The 6,896-nt window shown below is 44.8% G+C and overlaps 1 non-coding gene across 1 annotated transcript; it reads left to right on the top strand.

The window, feature by feature from the left end:
* Positions 1 to 3,927: 3,927 nt before the first annotated feature.
* On the top strand, positions 3,928 to 4,034 carry LOC122490755. Its single transcript, XR_006299263.1, has one exon. It is a non-coding gene; the product is annotated as a U6 spliceosomal RNA (small nuclear RNA).
* The last annotated feature ends 2,862 nt before the right edge of the window (positions 4,035 to 6,896 follow it).

Here is a 6,896-nt window from a genome sequence, read left to right as displayed (position 1 = left end):
CGCTTGGGATTCTCAGCCTCTCTCTCCCTCTCTCGCTCACTCTCTTTCTCTCAAAACTAAATAAATAAACTTAAAAAAAAAAAAAGCTAATGTGAAAAGTACACTTCTTCTCACGAAAATGCTCTTGAGCACCTCATGAGCAGGTGGTAAGTAGCCAATCTGTGTTCAGTTTCACGTAAGGATATTCCGCTCCAATTATACCGAAAGCTTCTCAAGAGAAAATTAGCGTTTGACCTGATAACATCATCCTCTGATATAAGAAAACACACACACACACACACAAATTTTGTGTATCTGGGCGATAATTCTGGGTGATTAACATGATGACAGTTTTTAGTTAATGATAAAGAAAAATATGCGACAGTCAACACCCCAAATTCACTTATAGAAGTTTTTTTTGTTTTTTTCAGTCTAAAGATGGCAGCAGAGAATATTGTAGATGGCTCTGGGCTCCAGATCTATACAGATTTCTACTAAACTAACAGGAGTCCCTTTACGGTATTGATTTGTGTGTCCCTCACTGGAATGGGAGTTCCTGTGACTACCACGTTAGCCTTCTGTGGGCACCGCATGCTGCTACATAGTGGGCTTAAGACGGATAAGCGGATGGTCAGTCCGCCTCCGCTAACAGGCCAAGCAAGGCCCAATCTTAAAAAGAAAGCTATTCGGTAAGTCGACGTTAACACGAAGCTCGGCGGCCTCCATCGAGACCCTAACAAAAAGGACTTAATCAAAACAGGTGTGTATTTCTCTTGCACACAGACGTCTAGAGGGACTCTGTCCACAGCTCCCATGTGCCTGCTCTACTGTGTGTGGCTTTCGTTCCCAAGTTTGCATCTTGGTCCAAGACGGCTCTGAAGCTCCAGTCGTTATCGCCACGACCCAGAGAACGGTAGGGGTGGGTACTTGGGGAACAAAATGGGGGGCCTGTGTCAGAGGATGCTATGTTCCTCTCGATATCGATCTCTCCACTTTTCAGAACCAGAACCCCAATTTTTATGCCAGTTTATTGCCACCCATAATAAATACTATATCCCCCCGCCCACCTTGCAGCTAAGTGTGAACAGGTGACTAGGTTCTAGACAATGAAACGTAAGCAGAAATATTACGTAGAATTTCTGGGAAGTTCCTCCTCTTTAAAAGGAACACAGGTATGATGGCTGGAGCTCCAGCAACCACCTTGGATCATAAAGACCATAAAGACAAAAACTGCATCCTAAGAACGACAGACGAATGAACTAGAGGGAAACACTGTACCTGCAAACCTCATCGAGGAACCATACCAGCCCTGGATTGCCCACTCTGAACATCTTTTATGCGACAGAGAAATTAACTTTTATCTTTTCTTATGCCACTGTTACATTGCTGGCCCCTATAAAACTGAATCTAGTCCTAAGCAGGACACAACTGAAGTGGTGAATATTTTTCCCCCTCCTGTCTATTTATCAGTTACCAGCAGCACTATTCTCCGCTAACATGGCCATTCCTGAACCTTCTTTCTCTGTCTCAACCTTGCTCACAGGGAGTAGCAAATAAAGGACACAAAGCCCATCACTTTTAGTTTTGCAAACTATGAACATTTGATAACAAAAGGAAATAAAACATGAGCCATCCACAATTCCCTGCCCAGCTATGGTGAAATTAAAAAGTTAAGAGAATCCCCCTCCAAAATCCCAGAAGCACTTCTGTCGCTGCTCGACATCTATGGCCGTGTTCCCAGCGTGTGAGACAACATGTCGTTAGGTAAATGGTGCCTCATTCACTTATGTACTTAAAAATAATAAAGGCAGCAGAAAAGAAATAGTTATTGTTCTATATCAAACAGGCAGATCGAGACCTCTTTTCCATTTGGCCTGAAACTTAGCTGAGCAAGATTACCCCATTTTCCTTCTTACAAATCCCTACATATGTGTGTGTGTGTGTGTGTGTGTGTGTGTGTATATATATAAAATGTTCGAGCCACATACATTATCAAAGCAACTTTATAAATGAGCTGTTGCCAACACACCCATGAATACTAAAAATCTTTTCCTGGCTAATGGTTGTCTTCTCTAAGATTGTATTACCACTTGGCCTCTTCCGATAGCCTCAATTCTTATTATATTTCATTTCTCTTGAAATGAGTTCACGGTACCCCCCCAAAATAAAATAAAGTCTTTTACAAATCGACACCCACGGAAAGATCAAGATTAGTAAGTGGATGAAGAGGGCGTGTGGGTAGCGTCTTGGAATCTCTCTGCAAGGTGGTAGCTGGGTGCCAATGATCACGACAGACCCCGTGACCCGGAAGAAAAGATCGGTGAACAAAGCCTACTTTGAAGACCTGGGCTCCTGTCCCAGCTTCCGTTTCCAACACGTAGTGTAAATTTGGACAAGCGTCTTAGACTCTCCGGCCTCCTTTCTGTTAATTGGGAATAAGACCAACTTTAAATCACTGGGGTGAGGTTCAACACTATACTAAAGCAGTTTATAATGGTAAAGGGTTGCATAAAGGTACTGTCTGCATGTTTGTATGAAATAGTAGTGTTTGGGTTCTGAGTAATAGAAACTACACTGTGGACTTTAAGTATTTGTGTGTATGTATGTATGTGCCTCAAGGATACAGAACATTCTGGAAGAAAAGGAAATGAACTGTTAAACAATGGTTACCTTTTGGGATAGGGTAAATATTTTTTTTACTTTAAACATGGTCAGTGGTGGCTGTATATTAGTTTTAAAATTAAGAAAAAATGTGTACTGCGACTAAAGTTCTTTCCACGATGAAAAGGGAGGAGGCCAAAGCTAACGGATTTGAAAGGAGCAGGATATTCTTGTAGCAATAACCACGAGTCCCCTAAATCAGTCCTGAAGGCGCTTACCCTGATGACCCACAAACTGCGTCCTTCAAATGGATACTAATGCTAGGCTGGCCCTAGCAATGAAGCATCAAGATTTAGAAAACAGAAATACTGAAAATTGCTTCAATGTTCAATACATGGGTGTTTCCCGCATTAAGAGCCAGCTCTAAACTCACACCCTAGCACCTCTGTTTCTAAGGAGTACCTTTTTCATTCAAATAGCACCCTTGTCCCCACAATCGACCAGGCAAAAAAGTGCATGGGTTCCACAATTATCTTATCTCCCGTCATTTCCCTTCCTCTTCTTTACCATCCGTCCTATAATTATTCTAAGTCTTATACCTAAAGCCTGAAAAGAGATTTGGAGGTGATAGGGCGGACAAGTATTAGGTCTCCAAACACCTGGCAATCAAGAACCTCCTTGCCTCCCCCCCAGGTGAAAGCACACATTATTTGTCTTTGGGAAAATCCCACTCTCTTCATTGGCGTCTCCAAATACCCACCATGACTGCCTTGTCTCCAGCCCACCTGCCTCATTGGGACTAAATTCTCTAGACAGGCCCGCATAGAGTCCTGACCTCCATCCTGACATGGCCACCGCCTCAATCCACACACCAGGCTCCTACCAATGCCATCTGGGAGGCTAGTCAGGAGGAAACAGTCCAGGTGAAAAGGACACCAGAATGGTGGGGCCATTGTGAAAACTAGTATGAAGGTTTCTCAAAAAAATTAAAGATAGGGGGCGCCTGGGTGGCTCAGTCGGTCAAGCGTCCGACTTCAGCTCAGGTCATGATCCTGTGGTCTGTGGGTTCCAGCCCCACATGGGGCTCTGTGCTGACAGCTCAGAGCCTGGAGCCTGTTTTGGATTCTGTGTCTTTCTCTCTCTCTGCCCCTCCCCCGCTCACATTCCGTCTCTCAAAAATGAATCAGTGGGGAAAAAAAAATTTTTTTAATTAAAGATAGAACTCCCATGGGATCTAATACTGTTCACAACAGCCAAAAGGCAGAAGTGACTCAAATGTCCGTTGACAGATGAACAGATCAACAAAATGTGGCACATACATTATTACTCAACATATACAATAATTATGTGCCGGCTTCGGCCGCACATATACTAAATTTGGAACAACACAGAGAAGATCAGCATGGCCCCTGTGCAAGGATGACACGCAAATTCATGAAGCGTTCCATATTTTCATATACGCAATAGAATACTACTTGGCAATGAGAAAGGATGAAATCTGGCCTTTTGTAGCAACGTGGATGGAACTGGAGAGTGTGATGCTAAGTGCAATAAGTCTTACAGAGAGAGATACCATATGTTTTCGCTCTTAGGTGGATCCTGAGAAACTTAACAGAAGACCCTGGGGGAGGGGAAGGAAAAAAAAAACTTAGAGAGGGAGGGAGGCAAACCATAAGAGACTCTTTATTTTTTATTAATTTTTTTTTTCAACGTTTATTTATTTTTGGGACAGAGAGAGACAGAGCATGAACGGGGGAGGGGCAGAGAGAGAGGGAGACACAGAATCGGAAGCAGGCTCCAGGCTCCGAGCCATCAGCCCAGAGCCCGACGCGGGGCTCGAACTCACGGACCGCGAGATCGTGACCTGGCTGAAGTCGGACGCTTAACCGACTGCGCCACCCAGGCGCCCCAAGAGACTCTTAAAAACTGGGAATAAACTGAGGGTTGATGGGGGGTGGGAGGGAGGGGAAGGTGGGTGATGGGCATTGAGGAGGGCACCTGTCGGGATGAGCACTGGGTGTTGTATGGAAACCAATTGGACAATAAATTTCATATTAAAAAAATAAGAAAATAATATATGTGTACAATATTATCTAGGCTTAGAAAGCAAGAAAATCCTGGCACAGGCTACGATATGGATGAAACCTCAGGACGTGATGCCCGGTGAAATAAGCCAGTCACAAAAACACAAATACTGAAGAATTCCACTTACATGAAGTCGTTAGAGCAGTAAAATTCCTAGAGACAGGAAGTTGAATGGTGTTTCCCAGGGGCTGGGGGGGAAAGAGGAAGGGAGTGTTATTGTTTCATGGGAACAGGGTTTCAATTTGCAAGAGGAAAAGAGTTCTGGAGAACGGTTGCACACCTAACTGGCTAAGATGGCCAGTTTTATAGCGTGTCTATCTTTACCGTCACGTTTTAAAAAGGGAAGCCAGGGGCGCCTGGGTGGCACGGTCGGTTAAGCGTCCGACTTCAGCCAGGTCACGATCTCGCGGTCCGTGAGTTCGAGCCCCGCGTCGGGCTCTGGGCTGATGGCTCGGAGCCTGGAGCCTGTTTCCGATTCTGTGTCTCCCTCTCTCTCTGCCCCTCCCCCGTTCATGCTCTGTCTCTCTCTGTCCCAAAAATAAATAAACGTTCAAAAAAAAAAAAAAAGAAAATTAAAAAGGGAAGCCAAAGCTTTGAGCAGTGGCGGCAAAGCAGCCAAAGAGGTTTATCCGGGACACGATTGGTGCTAATTAAAAAGCGACGCCAAAATCTCCTATGTCCTCCCCTGCAGCCAAAAGCATCACACACGCCAGCCCACCTGGACCTCCTAAAGTCCAGCCTCAGAAGGCCGGCCTGGGTCGTGTTAAAACCCTGCCATGAGCAAATCCCTTCCAGCTAACGGGAAACTTTCCATCTCTGCATTGCTGTAGCCCCGTAATCAAGACTAAATCTCAGTCCCAAACTGTGTTGCAGAAGAATGGTTTTACATGTAATGGGGTTACCACATAGGGAGAAATTCAAAAAAGCTTCCAGCTGTAGTAATATTATTTCTTGATCTGGGTGGTGGTTACATAAGTCTGTTTACTCTGTGATAATTCATCGAGCTATACAATTAGGATTTGTGCACTTTTCTGAATGTAAATTAGGCTTTGATATTTTTTTTTAAGTTATTGAAAATTTTTCCAGCCCTGCTTTGTTATTGCTTCGTTCGTTTGTACAGTCGTTGGCCTCTCACAAGATGATGAGTTCCCGAAAGCCTCGGAGAGCCTAGCGGAATGCTAGACTTTTGTTACAAGCTTCATATTTGCCTAGTGACTTCATGGAAGTGTGGAGATCCAGGGGTTATCAGAGGGAAGAGGGTAGCGGGATGGTTTTCTGAAATCCTTTGACATCAGTAAAACGAAAGCTTCCTGACCCCAAAGCTGGAGCTCGAGAATACAGCCACGGCAATCGGCACAGGCTTATAGAGCAAACTCAGCTGTGCTCATGATAACCCACACTCTGGGAAGGTAACAATTTTGATATTAAACATAGATAGATAGATAGATAGATGCTAGAGAATAAGATGATAGATAGATAGATAGATAGATAGATAGATTGAAGATAGATAGGAGACAGATGATAGAGATATATATTAAGATATTTTTAAAATATGTATGTACATATATGTACATACATGTACACACACACACACAAACACACACACCCCAAAAGTGTCAATAAAGCCTAAATCCAGCTTCCCCACAAGAAGAATCAAGACGATGGGGTGAAAACTAGAGCCTATATTGAAAAACGGCTTCAACCAAAATAGATTTGCACGTGGCAAGTTCTGTCGACAAGGTCTATGATGGCGGATTCTTAAGGAAAGTCAAAATTTCAGCCAAAGCTCCTTGATCTTGAAAATGCTGAGGATCACCAATACTCAACCAATATTACTCAACCAATACCAAGAAGTAGAGGGTTGACCCTGAAGGAGAAGGGCTAGAAACAAGGTACCTCCACGGGGGTGAGGTAGAGCCCCCCCCCCCCCCCCGCCCAACCACTGATAGGAGGTGCTCAGTTTGACGCCTTTCGCCGGAGAAGACCTTCGAACCTGTATTACTCAACCGTAATACAATCTCACGCACCGGGATGTGGGGAGCGGGTGCTGTTTGCACTTCAGCTATTTGTACGCAGGCCCAGGAAGAGTCCCGCCTGGCAGAGCTGGGCCAGCAGCACGTACAGCGTAGACCTGCCCTCCCCCAAAGGAGCCGGAAGCCTCCCGTGCTCCACCGTTGCCCTCTGTCCATGGGCAGAGAGGGCGGCACGGACCAGAGGGAAGCCAGGGGAAG

The sequence above is a fragment of the Prionailurus bengalensis genome, chromosome B2 (assembly GCF_016509475.1).
Source record: "Prionailurus bengalensis isolate Pbe53 chromosome B2, Fcat_Pben_1.1_paternal_pri, whole genome shotgun sequence".
Taxonomy (NCBI): Eukaryota; Metazoa; Chordata; class Mammalia; order Carnivora; family Felidae; genus Prionailurus; species Prionailurus bengalensis.
Note: the sequence above shows the minus strand (reverse complement) of the source record. Positions and strands in the feature narration are given on the sequence as shown.